Consider the following 16,594-nt stretch of genomic DNA (forward strand, 5'->3'; position numbering starts at 1 on the left):
GGAAAAGTTGCAGTTTGAGTCAAAGGCAGTCTACTAGCAGAATTCCTTCTTGCTCATGAGAGGTCAGTCTTGGTTCTACTAAGGCCTTCAACTGATTGAATAAGGCCCACCCACACTATGGAGAATAATCAGCTTAACTCTAGGTCCACCAATTTAAATGTTAATCTCATTCAAAAAACATCTTCACAGAAACATCCAGAATCACTCTGGCCAAATATCTGGGCATTTTGGCCCAAACAAGTTGACTCATAAAATTAATCATTCACACTCATTACAAAAATCACTAAAAAGAAATCTAGTAAGGAAAAGAGATGCATAAAAGGGCATTTCCAATATAATGAAAAAGTTGTGAACAGGGTACAATGGGAACACATTTGGAGTGTGAAGTCCAACCCAAACCGAGAGGTCAGGAAAGATTTCTAAGAGAAGATGCCCAATCATTAATAAAAATGAGGATTTATCCTGATAGAGTATATGTGCATGTATGTTTGTGTGTATATCGCAGTAGTGGTAGTAGTAGTAGTAGCAGCAATGGTGATGGGGTAAGTTTGGGCAGGATAGCCTAACAAGCTTGGAACTTTTCTTGGAAAGTTGGTGAAGAATTTTGAGATGAAAATGACAGGATCAGATTTGAATTTAAGGACAATCATTTTACATCAGGTAGTGGATTGGAACAGGGAAAGGCCAAATACTCCAATTTATATTTATCAGCTAAAAGACATGTAGATTCAGATGAATCACCTTAAACTTTATTACTGTTTTACTCCTAGGGCTATTTCTTCTGTTTAGATTTTGTTGAAATTAAATTATATGGGGTCCAAAATGGTGTAATTAATAATTGATATTAAATATATAACACTGATAGAAGATATATTGAACATATCTAGCGAGCTTGGAATAACTTCTAACATAAGCATGCTGACGTGACAGATTTTTAGAAAAACAACTGCCCTCACTCAACACCAGCATTCCAACTCTGAACCTCATCCACACTCCCCTTACTGCCTGGTTTACTCCCTTGAATTGCTTTTGTGAGTGTATTTCTCTCCTACCAAATTTTAATGTATTTTGAGAGCAGTCCAATTTTAATGTGGGAAATCAATATCTGAACATAGTAGGTTCTAAATAAATGTTGTTTAAATATATAGATAAATAAAAGCAGAGCATTTTCAACCTCTGAAATTTTTTTAATGACTCAAGCCTCAGGAGTAATTAAATGTCCTTCTGAGTAATGGTAGTAAATAACCACTACAAAAGGGAAAACCCATCACTTGTTAAATTGTGAATTGTTCTACATGAAAAATAAAATAGCTGTAAATTGATTTCTGAGAGCATGCTGTCTTTGATAGACCCATATGAGACAAAGAAAGAATCATTAGATAATTGGTTTGTCTTAAATAATTGTTTGTGGATAGTTGTCTGGAACTATTGCCTAGTTCAAATGTGCATGTTAATTGTGCTAATTTGAAGTGGTACTATGAATTTTAAATAATAAAATACTATAAGGCCTTGATAAGCTAAAATTGGAATATTCTCAACCATTTGTGATCAAAATGAATGCCTATTTTGTATTTTAATACATATTATTTATCTAAATAATATAGGAATTTTTTCATTGAGTAGTGGTGAATGAGATTTGAAGTCACAGTCCTCTGCTTGTGCAACCATTATTTTAGGTTAAGCCCATATCAATGGCATGTAACATGGAGCTATAAAAACAAAATACTGTCACTGAATCATAGCACCATTAAAATGCATTACACCGTATTAAACCATTCTCTGATTTTATGAAATGTAAACTAAAAATAATGAACTGAGATAAAACCAGACAAAAAGAAAACAATTTCTGTGTAAGTCCAAAAGCAGAAGGAGAAAGAGACTGCTTAGAACACCTCAGGGATAAAATGGATATTACTTGTAAAAAGCTTCTATGATCAACACAATTATTTTTCCTCAGGATCAAAACTTGCACATTGACCTCTATTTAAGGAAGACTCTACATATCATATCCATCCCTAAATGAGCCATACCTCCTCTTGAAAAGCCCTTGTAGACATAGTTATTGATCTAAGAATAAACTTTAAATTCTGCAGTATTTACACAGGAAATTTTCTCCCGGCGTCACTATATCCCCTCGCTCTCTGCCTGCATCCACACAACTGGACAGAACTGATGAAAAATGCAGAATCTCACTGGCTTCGCTTGAATTTATGACCACTAAATGAAGGAGTTCCTCACTGCTGCTCATAAGCAAACTATACAATTCCCAGATCATGCAGGCTTCCACACTATAGTTAGCTATACTTGCTGTTACAATTTTTTCTTCTCCAATTCTCCCCTGAACTCAGTCCAATCAGGTTTTTGGATAACTTAGCATGTATAAAATGAGCACCTAACACTCCTGATATCCCCACCCTCTCCACAGCATATGTTGTGCTTAAAATCTTTCCCATCTCATTCCTCCAGTTGCTCATCCCAAAACTCTTCGATCCACCTTTAATCCTCTTTTCTCCACCCCACAAACAATCCATTGACAAATTCTGCCAATTCTACCTTCAAAATATATTGTAAAAACAGACCAGTTCTTATATCTGCACTCCTGCCAGCTTGTTCCAAGACACTGTGATATCTTGCCTGAGTCAATGCCCTACTTATTGGTCCCCTTGCTTCTGCTTTTTCTCTGTGTCAATCTATTTTTCACACAGTAGCCAAAACAGGTCACTCCTTTGCTCAAAATCATGCAATGGTTTCCCCTAGTCACTCAGTAAAAAGAAAAATTTTTCCTATGACATACAAGGCCTCAGGTGAAACACCTTTTTACATTTCTAACCTTATCTTCAACACTCTGTTGGCTCTCTCTCTGTTCCAGCTGTAATGTCATCCTCACTGTTTTCCCAACACAGTAGACAGGCTACCATCTCAGAGCCTTCTTATTCACAAATCTCATATATATATATATATATATATATATATATATATGCATATATATGTATATATATGTAATCTTATTTCTGTAAACTGTCTTTCTGGGGAAATAGACAGCCCTAATTTGCAGTATTTGGTAACTTCCATGGTATTCCTGGAGTGGAATTGTGTTTATGTCTTCACATTCTGCATTCAGTGACATTATATTGGTAGCCTGAAATTGATCATGGTTAGCATACAACATATGACAATAATTGCTGAATGAATGAATGAATGGATTAGTAGGTCAGGAAAATTCAAAGAAAAGTGTTCTCTTCCAACTGGAGGAAACAAATGCAATGTAGCAAATGGCACATAACCATAAAAATCAAGTGGATTTTGGACATATGAAACACAATGGGAAGGAAACTGTTGGAAGAGAGATTCCACAAAGAGGACACAGTTAAGAATATGGTGAATAAATCGTGAAAAAACCTGCAGCTTGAAATAACTCTCTCTGAACTATCACTATCCAAATATTTACTATAATAACTTGAACATTTTATTCAGAATTTGACAGCTGAATAGGAAACCCTGCTCTAATGAATTTGCAAATACAATGAAGCAGTTATGTCTAAACTATTTCTTAGCTAGGATCACTTTTGATGATCCTATTGATTAAATCATGATGCATCATCATATCATCTTCCCCACACTGTTGAGTGAAAATGTCTTCCAATAAAGTGAAAAAGTCTCTGAAGAAAGTAGATAAGTGTGTGAGACCTAAAAAAGCCTTTAGAAAAAAATTTGGAAGTGATAAAGAACACTGAAAGAGATACATATTTAAAAGTTATAGGCTTAGCCATGGACATCTATTTGTCCATGTTATTTTGCCACGTCTGAAAAAAAACCCCAAACTGTCATAGTGTTGTTTCCATAAATATTCACAATCTTTCTCAAGCATAACATAACATATTTGAAAAATTAAAAACTGGAGAAATACCTTGTGCAGTGAATTCGTAGATACAATCACTGTAGGATTCCATGAAGCACTGTGTTGCTACAGCAGAAGTATTGGACATCTTTGAAGATCTGCAGAAGGTGACAGAGAGAGGATTTGATGAAGGCATTGAGTTTCAAGTCAGGGGAAGGACAGTTCAAGAAATGTAAGGCATGTAAACCTCCAAGATGTGAACAACTTGGAAAAAGCAGCTTCAACTGATAGTGGAGCTGCACTTTCCCAAAGAACTGAAGCGACCTAATGCAAAGGTGATTATATTATACCAGCAAATTCTCAATCATAGTGAAATTCAGGTTATTTTTGTTTTTTAATGAATGACATATATTTATCTCAGAAGATGAGAACTAATATTCCAGGACTTGTTACAGGTGGGTTGAGATTAACCCAAATTATGTTAAAAAAAAAATCAAAGCCAGCCTTAAGCTTGGGGAAGGTCATTCTGCTGTTCCCTAAACCACATGAGGCATTTACAATTGCAGAGAGATGGAAAGAATAATAGACTATCTCTAGGTCCCTTGGTAAAAAAGAGATTGAGACCACATTACAGAGATCTCTGAATGCAAAGTGGATTAAACTTTATTCTGTAGAGACTAAAGAGGCTTAAAAGTATCCATGTAAGGAAGTGATATGTAAATTCTGTGCTTATGGAATAATTTATCTAGCCAAAGTGCTTAGAAGAGATTGAGAAAGAGACAGATTGAAAATGGGGAAAACATAAAACTAATTCTTTAGTATAAGAGAAGCCATGGAATCTTGAACTAGTGAACTAGCAGTGGGAATGGATAAAAAGTTATATTTGAAAGATATTTCTCATTTGGAATCTATACAATTTAGGAACTGATTGAATTTAGGATGCAAAGATTGCAAAGAGTTTTGAAGCCTGAAAGAGTGACAGTACATTAAACTTAATTTACCAATCCAGGAGAAGAGTCAGGTTTATTCATTCAGTGATGCTTATTGAGCCCTTACTATGTACTAGGCCCTGAGCTAGACAACATGGATAAAAAGATAAATAGGGCATAGTCTTTTCCCTTAAGTAGCTTGAAGGTTATTGAGGAATGAATGAAGTAAGATGAAAAATGAGATATTAGAGTGAATTTGAGTGGCCAGGAGAGTCCCTAGGAATAAATGTTTAACAGGCAGTAGAAATGGAATCCAAAAATATTTTTAGGTTGATTATCCAATTGGTGTTTTTATTTTAGTATAACAAGAAGTTTTCCCTCCATATTTGCAGCTGCACGATGAGATCACAACCAGTACAAAGCTTATGGAATCAAACTTTAGGTTTTTCTTCTTGTTCTTGTTGCTGTTATATAAAATTTCTTGTTTGAGAAAAAGAGAAATGAAGTAGTTTCAACATAATTTATTATATTAATGCTATCTTTGGTCCCAATTTGTTTATAAATTTAAGTATGGAAGGTATGACTTTGAAAAAGAAATCTGCAAATGAAGGAAAAAAAATTGTATACGTGAACAAAGAAAAAGAAACTGCTTGCAGTTTTAACCAAAGCAGCCTGAATTCTGTTCTGTAAAACTGATGGTACCTATCTCTGTTATTTATCTGACTAATACTGGTCAGCCTTTACAGGGAAAACAAAATGGAAAACTGCCCATTTTTAAGAGGGCATACCTGCTGTAGATGTCAGAATCTTCATCAGCAAAATGGCAAATCTCAATTTGTCACCATAGTCTTAGTATCCCATTTTTGCCACTGAAAATAGATCACTGACTTCAATCTGCCATTGTATATTAAAGCTGCCATACATATGAAAACACTGGATGTAGTTTCAAATATGTAAACCAATGTTAGATTCACATATACTGCCCTAAGTGCAAATGTTTCTCTGCGACTTTGAATATGATAATTTCTTGAAACACAGAAAACCTCAGAAGTGGGGGAAAGTAAAAATAGTCTTGCACTACAATGAAGAAAAATTATTCTCATAACATTGAAACATTTTTTGTCACATACTTTAGTAAAGGCCCCAACTAATTCAGACATGGAAAACTAATTCAAACATCAAAAACACAATGATAAAGGCAAAAGTTATGATCAACAAGTAGGTTATATAAAATCCATCTTAAAGACTATAATTTTATTTTTTTTAAAGTTTTCAATTTTATCTTTTCACTTCATGTTATCACTTGAGATTTTTATGATTCAGCATTCTTTTTAAAAGACCATAACTTTTTAGGAAAAGATGCATGAAAGGAATCAAGAGCTATGAAGCATCACAAATCCACTGGGATAATAACTATATTGAGCCCAGCTCCAAAACCCAAACAGTAGGGAAAAAAAGGATATATAGTGTAAGTGAATATTCCTGCTTTCTCACTCAATTCTCCTTCAATGTCACTCAGAATTTGTTATACAGAGCGATACTGAAAACCTCTAAACTAAAGGAATAGCTGAGGAAAACTTTTTGAAATAGACCACAATATTAACATATGCGTAAATTAGTTCCTTGCTCTAAGATAATTTTATTTAGAGAAGAAAACCTACGAAATGCGAATCAGGGCCATGCACTCTGTTGTTTACTTTGGTATGCACACTCCTCAGCATGCCATTGCAAGTGACATGCCGCTCATCTTGTCCCACATGTACATTGGTTCCTTGGAATGCAAGGATTCCTGTTCTGGGGATCTGCTGATTTAGCAAATGACATTAAGGAGGATACTTAATTAAAATTTTTGTTTAGAGAACAGCAATGTACAAAGCATTTCACACATTTGCAAAGTATTTTTAAAAATACTTTAGTGAGATGTGGCTCTTAGTTTACTCAATAAAGGTTTAAATACATATTTTGTGTGTACATACATCAGGTATATATATCTGAGGAGATTGAGTCAAAGAGTTAATTTCCAATAAAACTTAAAGTACAGTTTGGTAACAGGCTTTAGGCAAACCTTAATAGCTCATTGATTTCTATCATTATAAACAAGTAATGGAATTTTCAAGTTATAGTGATTGCAGTTATAATAATTCAAACTCTTCCAACATTCTATTAAAATAACCTATAAAAATTCATAAAAAGAGAGCAGTTGAGAGCACAATTTGGACTGAAGATACTAAAGATCATGTGCCAAATATCATGTCCCTAAATGCATCACTAATTGTGCTGAATTTTTGAAATGCATTCTGGAATTGCACATGTTCTACACTCTGAACTAGATTAATAGTAGCTCTAAGAAAGGTAGAGTAAGCCGTTGACTTAAACAACTGTCTGATCCTGTCTTCAGGGTCCAGGGAAAGTAAGGAATGTAAAGTAGCCAACCCTTACACCACAGCATGGAAACAGACTGGAATTCTACCCCTCCTTCTCTCTACTCCCTATCTCTTCATGTTGACTCCCCCCAAATTTAATTACTTTTAAAACATTCATACTGACAGTGCAAATACCAACAACACTAGAGAAGGAGAGTGGTGAGAAGTGGTGTATTTCACCATGAGATGGACTGTGGCACTAGGAACAGCATTGAAGTAAGAGAAAAATAGGAAGAGCTTGAGGTAGTATTCAGTTAATATGGTGCTGTGGCACGAGCCCATCAATTAAACGAAACCAAGTATATTCAGAAATGATGAAGACAGCATTTCAAATCAAGGGACAAATGAAGGAATAGTCAATACAGGTTGTTAAAACATTCAACTAACCGTTGGCAGACAGCCAAGAAAGGAAGGCGGAAAGGAAGGAGAGAGGGGTAAAGGGAGGAAGGGAGAAAGAAAAACTGGACATCTCTTCCATGGTAAGCTAAATTAAAGTCTGGATGATTTAAAATTAATATGTAAAACAAAGGAAATATGGAAATAGGGGAGAATATATAGGCAAATAATAATACCTAATATTGTTTGAACGTTACTTTGTGCCAGACTCTGTGGCAAATAATTTAAATATATTCCGTATTTCTCACATGTATTCAGAAGCATGTTAAAGTAATAATAAATGATGACTTGTTAAAGACTACATAACGTATAAAAGAAGGGCTCAAATTTAGGAAATATGTTAACATTATGCATTCTCTTAGTAGATCTCAAGAAAAATCATATTAATTTCCATAGCTGTTGAAAATTTAGAATTTGGCAATATTGAATATTCAGTAAAATAAGAATGATAAAATGTATCTATTTCAATATCAAATCCAGCATTATGCTAAATGGAAAAATCTCCACCCAAGAGTTTAGAAATCTCTACTAAATATGCCAGAAGAATGTCTACTAAATTCAGGAACGAGAGAAGGATGCCTATTATCACCACTAATATTTATCTTTGATTAAGCATAAAAACATTTAGAAGAATACATGGAAAACTAACAGCGTTTTCCTCATTTATTAGTTTGCAGGGGGGGGCTGGCGGAACACACCCGCACAGATGGAGATGGGGGTGTGTGGTAGATTTTATGATTGTTTATAAATATTTGCTATTCTTCCCTGGGGTAGGATTATACCATCCTGCCCTGTTGACATCAGGCTTCATCATGTGATTTGCTTTGGCCAATATCTGTGATTGGAAGCAGTGTGTTTCACTTCCAGGCAGAAGATTTAAGCACCAACAAATGATTAGTTTAAAGGTTATATTGGTTGGCCAAAAAGTTAGTTCGGGTTTTTCCGTACCATCTTATGGAAAAAGCCTAATGAACTTTTTGGCCAACCAAACATTTCAAATTTGGAGGAAAAAGGCATTCTTTTAAATAAGTGATAATGGAGTGACAAGACGGTTTTATAGAAAAATATAATTTTGGATCCATTCCTCATGCTAAAAATTAGGCTAAATTACAAATGGATCAGAGATATGAATGCAAAAATTGAAGTAATATAAGTATTTAAAATTGTCAATAGTTGAGTTGGGAGAGCTGAGCTGCCAGGTATTGAGCTAGTCAGCTGGCACGACAAGTCAAAATGAAAGAAACAAGGTATTTATTGAGATATTTTAAGCAAGAGGCTAAACAGGAAAAAGCACCACCTTCCCCAGTGTTTTATTTTCCCCTTAGCAACAGCGCAGGCGAGTATGCAGACGGGGCAAAATCTTCTCAGTGCTAAGGGAGCCCCAAACAAAAGGTACCTGTCTTTATAGAGACCTGGGGATCAGGGGAGGAAGATAAGGAAGGGCTAGGAGTGGAAAAATACTGAATATTGTATCAGAATGGAGAAAAATGTCTTCAGGGCCCCCTGATATGGGTGACAGAGGTACCTGAGAAACGCTTGGGCCTGGCCCCTCTTTCAGCCAAGGAGGTCTCCAAATGGAGGCTTTCGGGCTATAAATGCAGATATGCTTAAGAGCACTGGAGGCTGGAGGCGTAGGGGTGCTAAAGCCTTAACTGCAAATCTCTCCAGGCTGTGCACCAAGTCTGGTGTGAGGAAGGCAGCTTCCCCCCATATGACCTGCCAGGTAAACTTTTATAATTGCCTGTGTTTGGGACTGAAAGATCACACATAGGTTTTTAGCTTGGACTGGACTCCTCAAAAATCATCAAGTGTGAATTACCCTATAAACTGGAAGTGAGGAAATATTTTCTAACCAAAATCCAGAGGCAATATAGGAAAATATAGGTGCATTTGATTACATAAAAATAAAATAAAACTTTGCATAGCAAAATGTACAACAAGCAAAGCTAAAGGACAGATGAAAAATTTTTTAAAGTATTTGTAATTTATGTTACAGACAGAGGGTTACTATCTATAATGTATACAGAGCTTTTAAAAAACAAAAAGAGACACAGAAAGACCATCAACCCCATAGAAAAATGAGCTATAAATAGGGAGAGGCAGCTAACATTGCAAATGATTCTTAACCATATGAAAAGAAGTTCAGTATCATTCATAGTAAGAGAAATGCAAATTAACACTACATCGAGATACCATTTCTCACAAGTCAGATTGTAAAATCATAAGTTTAACAGCACAGTCTGTTGGTGAGATTGTGAATAAATAGTCACCTTCATTACTCGCTGCTGGAGCTACAAAGTGGTAAAATGCCTATGAAAAGGATATTGGAAATATCTAGCAATATTGTATATATATTTACCCTTTGACTGGCTATCCAAAAGTTCTATGAGTCTATCCAAAAGTTACATACAGAAAGATATAAGCATAAGGCTATTAGGTTATTTGTAGTAGCACTACTTGTTAATGCTTGAAGACTGAAATGTATATATTGAAAGAGAATGAATTGAATAAACCCTGGTATATGCATATAATGGTGTAGTATGCAACTTGAAAATGGAATGAGAAATATCTATGTATATCACTATGGAATAATATCCTTTATATGTTGCTAAATGAACTGCTAAGAGAGGGTCTGGCAGATAGCCCTCAGGTGTCAGTCCCACCAGGTAACTGAAGAAGGTCACCTCACCCAACGTCACATACCTCCTTTCCAGGTGGAAAGGCTTTTCTCTACTACTCCAACTCAGAGCATCTCTGCACGGTCAACCCATCTTCACATCTCCCCCAGAGCCCCCAGAGAGGCAGCTGAGGCTTCACCTGAGACTGGATTCTGTTCATCTTCTCCCTCTGCAAAATCCTGCTTCCTTCCCTTCCTCTTTAAGGTGTTGATATCAATAAACCTATAAACATATAAAACCACTTGCATTCTAATCTCCATCACAGAGTCTGCTTCCCAGGGAATGTAGTCTGTGTCAGTGCTGGGAGTAGTTCAGAGAGCAAAACTTGGGTGGGAGTTTGAAGCTGGATAACTCCTCCTACCAGATGGCAAACTGTGAATGGACTACAGATAGCCCCTGGCACAACATGACAGGGCAATTGTTAAAACTGCAGTTGTTGCTAGCGTTGTACTGGCATGGCATACTGAAGGATGGGAAAGCAATAGCTGGTGCAGTGTATACACTGCTTAAGAAACACGGGAGAAACCACAACTATAAGAACAGTGCAATTGACTGACTTGCCTAAATTTGATCATTCTGAATAAGAAAATGTATAGCTGAGGTGATTAATCAGGAATTAAAAACTAAGCATGAAAGGCCAACTGCCTTCCTGGCAGCTTTCAAGGAGGTGTTATCTCTTGAGGCAATAGAGTGAGAAAACTGAGGACCAGCCCTAGAACTTAATCCTCAGATTAGCTAAACTCCAAAGGTTGAACTCCCAGCTAAGGCGAAACTGCTATGCCTAGGTCAGAACCATTGTGGGGAAAATAACAGGACCCTCACACATGGAATGGGTATGTCTGATTGATGTCCCTAAAAATTCTGTAATTCTCAAAGTCCTCCAGACTTGTTGAGCCTGAAGAAATGGCCCACATCTCTGTTAGGAAAAAAAAAAAAAAAAAAGGATAACAAGTCTCTCTTGCTTAAAGAAGATGCAGAGGCTTCTTCCCCACAAAACCATTCCTTAAAATCTGTCCTGACCAAGAAGAACATACTGGGTCAAATAAAGAAGGAAAGGAACTGCACTTCAAAAGAGCCACAGGACCTAACCACCGTGTGGCAGGAGAAGCCAGTAGAGTATATTTGGATACTAGACCCTGAGGGATATTTATCAGGAGGGCCAGAACATAAAGTTGGATACAAAAAATTATCAACGTATCCTCTCCTGGGATACAGAATATAACTCTCTGTCAAAGAGATAGTACAAACATCCTACTAGGACAGCTCCTAGAAGCATGGAAAATATAATGGCCCATACTAAGTAAGTGGAAATATGCCTGAATTGCCATATGAAAATTGCAAAAGGTATTTAAAAGGTAACAGAAGTGGGTGTGCTAGAATGAATTTAACATATAGGGCCAGAAAACTCACAATATTTACCAAAATTATAAGCAATATGCTAGTGAGAGGGGTACCTGCATCATTTTTAAAGTTCGGTGTGTGTCTCCTCTGTAGGCTAGGGCTAATAATAGAAGATGACATTATAGAACAGGGTGAAATAATAGCAACAGTTATGATATAATCTCAAAATAATAGAGCCCAAGCAGCAAGAAAAAACAGAAGCCAGATGGATGCAATTATTATGAGTGGTGAGGTCAGAGGGATGGCAAGGGAAGCCTGACAAGCAGAGATTTGTGGAAATGGTTAGAACACAGCTTTCCTAGGGGCAAATTAGATGGACAGTGAACAAGGATACAACACAGGCTATAAAATGGAAAGATTTTAAGAATAATCAGAAGTCTGAGGATAGGTGCCCCAATAAAAAGTCATGGTCCCTTGCTAGTTTTTGGACTCAGAATTCATTGATTAAAAGAAAGGTAGAGTCCCCAGGAGGAAGAACCCTTGAACGTCATGACAGGTATAAATGGTCATAAATCTCCCAGTCTTTTCCTAAAGGAACCTACAGCTACTTAATTTGGTAACTGTATACCAGGAAAGAAAAATACTCAAATATTTCAAAGACTATTGGAACAATACTCATGTCATGTCAAGAGATGACATGATTAGACATTTCATAGAACAGGATAAACAGATGGCAAATAAGCACTTGAAAAGCTGCTCAACATCATTAGCAGATTTCCATAATGATGGAAACGTAGATTAAACCAAAATGAAATATCACTACAAACCTATCAGAATGGCTAAAATAAAAAATAGTGACAACACCAAAGGCTGACAAGGATGTGGACAATCTGGCATATAAAATGATACAGTTACTCTGGAAAACATTTTAGCAGTTTCTTTAAAAATCTAAACATGTAGGGCTTCCCTGGTGGCGCAGTGGTTGAGAGTCCGCCTGCCGATGCAGGGGACACGGGTTCGTGCCCCGGTACAGGAAGATCCCACATGCCGCGGAGCGGCTGGGCCCGTGAGCCATGGCCGCTGAGCCTGTGCGTCCGGAGCCTGTGCTCGGCAACGGGAGAGGCCACAACAGTGAGAGGCCCGCGTACCGCAAAAAAAAAAACAATAAAAAAACTAAACATGTAACTACCATATGATACTTCAGTTGCACCCTTAAGCATTTATCCCAAAGAAATGAAAACTTATGTTCACAATAAACAAAAATGAAACCTGTATAAATGCTTATGGTACCTTATTCATAACATTCAAATTGGAAACAATCCAGATATCCTTCAACATAGTTAAACAAACTGTGGTATACCCATACCACGGAACACTACTCAGCGAAAAAGAACAAACCATTGATACACACAATCACCTGGATTAATTGCCAAGGAATTATGAAGAGTGAAAAAAGCCTATTTTAAATGGTTTCATACTGTATATTTCCATTTATATATTATTGAAATAACAAAATTGTTGGGATGAGAATAGGATAGTGGTTTCCAGGGCTTAGGGAGATGGGAGTGAGAGGGAAGTGGATGTGACTATAAGAGGGCAACATGAGAGATCCTTGTGGTGATGGAAGTGTTCTGTATTTTGACTGAATCAATGTCAATATCCTGATTGTTATACTTTACTAGAACTTTGCAAGAAGTTATCATTAGGAGAAACAATATGAAAGGTACACAGGATCTCTCTGTATTATTTGTTACTGCATGTGAATCTACAATTATATCAAAATAAATGATTATTTAAAAAGTTTCAGGCTGTGATGCAAGCTTCCCTGTAGTCTCTGTGGTATTAGAGGTATCAGTGATGGGAAAAGACGCGACGTGGAGTTTATGACTAGTCCCAATGAGAGAGTCATAACTCAGATCAGGAGAGTCCTAGAGCAAGACCATGCTGTATGCAACAGAGAGTTATAGACCTTTTGAAAATCACTTTATGATGTACTACTAAGACCTGGTAGTGAGTACCTGACTATGGAGCACCAAGTGACTATGCATCCAACTTTGATATATTCATAAAATGTAATACTACTCAACAATAAAAAGAGGAATGAAAAAAAAAAAAAGAGGAATGATCTACCTGCATATAATGTGGTTGAATCTCACAATTTTATACTGAGTGAAAGAAGACAGACTCAAAAGAGTATATCTTGTAAAATTCCATTATATGAATTTCTAGAACTGAAATCATATAAATAGTTGTGTGGGGAGCAGACAGACTGATTCCTAAGGGAATCAGTGCAAAAGGGAGCTTCCTGGGATGATAAAAATGTGCTATATCTTGCCTGGGGTAGTAGTTATATGGGTTTTTATAGTTGCCCAAACTCATCAAACTGGACAGGTAAAATGTGAGCATACTCTCCCATGCAAATAATGTTTCAATAAATTTGATCTTTAAATTGTTTTTAAAAGGACTCAGGAGCAAACTTAAATAAGCTTCTCTTGAGATAGGAGAATTTGGGCAACTTCCATCCTCAGGAGTTAACCTCTCTGTACCTCTCGCTCACTTTCCCATGGCTTCAGGGAAGGTCCTGACAGCAGGTGAAAAGGCATGCAGTGTGCCTGAGCTAAGATGCTATAAGAGCCAATAAGTTTGATTTCCCATTGAACTGCCCACTGCATCAGTGGCTGAAATGAAATGTGGGTTAAATCATGGTGATGCTGAGCAGTAGAAGCACCTTCTACAAGGTCGATGGATGGTAATATCACAACATCACACATAAAGAATTTTCCCCCAAAATTTGAACCTAAATATGATTAAATCTTTAAATTTCAAACCAATCTCTAGATAGAATTATCTGTTTCAGGGCCTAGCAGGCAACAAAGGAACATCTTAAGTCACCCAATGGATATAATCACTAAATTCCAATCTAGTAAATTCCACAGGCCAAATTCTTCAATAAATACTTGTTTAATATTAGTATTGTGGCTATGTTTTTAAAGTTCTTTTTTTTTCTTTAGAGATATAAAAAAACAGTACCAGATTACATGGTACCATATCTGGAATTTACTTTAGAAAATGCACATGACTGGGGGAGAGCAGGGGTATAAATATAACAAGATTGGCCATGATCTGATAATCGTTGAAACTGGGTGACAGGTACATAGGGATTCCCTATACTATTCTCCCTATTTATGCATACATTTGAAATATCCTATGAGAAAATGTTCACAAATGTATTAAAGAAATTAGAGGATGAAAGCAAATACAAATAAGGAAAACTTTTTAAGAATATAATACTATTTAAAACACAATAAGAGAATATTTGTCAATACTAATAATTGTGGGTTGAATTGTATCCCCCCCAAATCATATGTTAGGAAATCCCCAGTATCTCAGAATGTGAACTTATTTGGAAATATGGTCTTTGCAGATGTAATTATTTAAGATGAGGTCATACGGAGTATGCTTATAAATAGAATGCCACATGAAGAGAGGGAGACAGGAGGGACAACAATGTGAAAAGATACTGGGAGAAGACAGCCATTTATAAGTCAAGGAGAGAGACCTGAAACAGATCTTTCCCTTATGGTCCTCAGAAGGAACCAACACTGCTGACATCTTGATTTCAGACTTCTAACCTCCAGAACTGTGAGAAAAAATTTCTGTTGTTTAAGCCACTCAGTTTGTAGTACTTTGTTATGGCAGTGCAAGCACTAATACACTGATGAAATGCACTGTGTATTTTTTCTAAAAAAAAAAATTTAAATGTCCAAAATTGATCTAAGAAAGAAGAACAGAGCTCAATAAACAATTATGGATAAAATTGGGGGGGGAAAGGATTTCATCCCCCAAAGACTGCAATTTTTAGAACAGTTTTCCTGAAATGTTCGTTCAAATTTCCATGGAACCACAACTGTCATTCTAAATAAACTCTTTCAAAATGTAGAAAAGGTGACCCTAAGTCATTTACTCATAAATGCAGCTATTAAGGATCCATAGGTCAAAGGACAATTGCTCTTCTATGCTTGTATTTAAGGAAATATAAGAGCAAATACTGATAAAGCATTTCTATCATAAGTGCTTTTCAATCACTAATCCAAATAAACCTCAAAACAACCTCTGAGATACACAATTATTACCCCTGTTTTATGGATGTGAAAACTGAGATACATGCCTAAGACCACTTATCTGAGAAGTGACAGAATTGGGGGTAGAATGAAAATCTGGACAATGTATCTCTAGAGACTACATCTGTAAACACTATATTGTCTCCCTAATGAGAAACTATTTTAATTGTAGCATTCATATATAGTACAAAATACGGGGTAAAAAGCATTTAAATGGACAAATATCCATTTATGTGTATGCAAGTTACCATAATAATTTTTAAACAATCTTCAGTGGTAGGGGAAATGATCTTAAGCAGAAAAGAAGAGCACAGAAAAATATTTTGATATTAACTTTTGTTGCATTTGATTCAATTAAACAGTAAAAGATAAAAAGAAAAATTTGATTAAACATTTCTAAATGTGCTGAAACATATATGTTCATATAAGAAACTAATATTAAATGCAAGGCCAGAAACCATCAAACTCATAGAGGAAAACATAGGCAGAACACTCTATGACATAAATCACAGCAAGATCTTCTTTGACCCACCTCCTAGAGAAATGGAAATAAAACCAAAAATAAACAAATGGGACCTAATGAAACTTCAAAGCTTTTGCACAGCAAAGGAAACCATAAACAAGACCAAAAGACAACCCTCAGAATGGGAGAAAATATTTGCAAATGAAGCAACTGACAAAGGATTAATCTCCAAAATTTATAGGCAGCTCATGCCGCTCAATAACAAAGAAACAAACAACCCAATCCAAAAATGGGCAGAAGACCTAAATAGACATTTCTCCAAAGAAGATATACAGATTGCCAACAAACACATGAAAGAATGATCAACATCATTAATCATTAGAGAATTGCAAATCAAAACTACAA

The 16,594-nt window shown here is 36.1% G+C and overlaps 1 long non-coding RNA gene across 2 annotated transcripts in view; it reads right to left on the reverse strand.

Moving 5' to 3' along the window:
• The window catches only part of LOC132597795 (uncharacterized), a 319,492-nt gene that overhangs the window by 266,212 nt on the left and 36,686 nt on the right, over positions 1–16,594 (reverse strand). For both annotated transcript variants that reach the window (XR_009565121.1, XR_009565122.1), the window contains exon 3: positions 3,908–3,996. This is a non-coding gene — a long non-coding RNA (uncharacterized lncRNA). The remainder of the gene's footprint in view (positions 1–3,907; positions 3,997–16,594) is intronic.

Source organism: Globicephala melas, chromosome 9 (genome assembly GCF_963455315.2).
Source record: "Globicephala melas chromosome 9, mGloMel1.2, whole genome shotgun sequence".
NCBI lineage: Eukaryota > Metazoa > Chordata > Mammalia > Artiodactyla > Delphinidae > Globicephala > Globicephala melas.